Source organism: Malurus melanocephalus, unplaced genomic scaffold, assembly GCF_030028575.1.
Source record: "Malurus melanocephalus ecotype Western Australia unplaced genomic scaffold, MMel_1.1 scaffold_72, whole genome shotgun sequence".
Classification (NCBI taxonomy): Eukaryota; Metazoa; Chordata; class Aves; order Passeriformes; family Maluridae; genus Malurus; species Malurus melanocephalus.
Genome location: NW_026623304.1, coordinates 2,010,556 through 2,011,582, shown reverse-complemented (window position 1 = coordinate 2,011,582; position 1,027 = coordinate 2,010,556). Strand labels below are relative to the sequence as shown.

The 1,027-nt window shown below is 34.4% G+C and overlaps 1 protein-coding gene across 1 annotated transcript in view; it reads right to left on the bottom strand.

Annotated features, from left to right (window-relative positions):
• MMRN1 (multimerin 1) overlaps positions 1-1,027 on the bottom strand; it is a 40,246-nt gene that overhangs the window by 10,680 nt on the left and 28,539 nt on the right. The window lies entirely within an intron of this gene.

The following is a 1,027-nucleotide window of genomic DNA, read 5'->3' as shown; positions in this document are numbered from 1 at the left end:
TTTCCTGCTGTGTTGTATGTGCTAGGTAATGATAAAAAACAGTATTGTGAGAAAGAAGCAAAATAAAAAGAATAGCCTTATTGAATAGCTAAAGTTAGTAACTCAACAACTGCTGCAAAATGCTGCATTTTAAAGACAGAAACTTTAAGTCTTGCATACAACTCCTTCAATAGCTCCTAGGAGTTCTGATCCTGAAAAGCACYAAGCAGAAGTGAATGTCTGGGAGTTCTGACCCAGTGAGCAATATGAAAATGTATTTCCCATCGAGCCTTACAGAGGTCAAGACAGGCATAAAAGARTTCTGCATAACATATTTCAATTAATTAGAGCAGTGGTTCTACTCTGGTGTGAGATTAAAGGAATTTTTATTAATTTATTCTCCAAAGGTAGGGCCTATGTCAAAATAAAACACTGAAGCATTCTTTGCACATTTTTTCCTGAACCCAGTGAACACTTGCAGCCAGAGCGTGATATAATGATTAAACTCTTCAGCCTCTACAATGGCTCAACGACCACAGGTTGTCTGATTAAAACTGTATGGATARAGGAACAAATTCTCTGTTCCCTTCTTCCATTTTCTTCTCAATTAATTCTACAGCCTGGATTTTATTTCATTATCTCTAAAACAGAGGCACGTTCAGAAAATTTATTTGAAGGTACATTCCCAGCAAGTGCAGTAAAACATCAGGAAATCAGACCCATTTGCAAACCTAGGAAAAAGCCATGTCAGAAATATAGTGTGAAGTTTCCTAAGAATTAAACTTCATTATTGTCAACTGAGGTGCCAAGTGTCACAGCAATTTTACATAAAGTATAATAAACTACAGTGATAATYCTGAGATTACCTTTATTGTCTTCCTTTTAACTACCTAAAGAGCAAGTAAATGGCTAGACTAGATGCATGTACATGAATATGCACATATATGTGCACACTTACACATTGAAATCTCTGAGAATAAAGGTGTCCTAGCAGCTGAGAGAAAAAAAAAAAAAAAAATAAAAAAATAAAATAAAATAAAAAATAAAA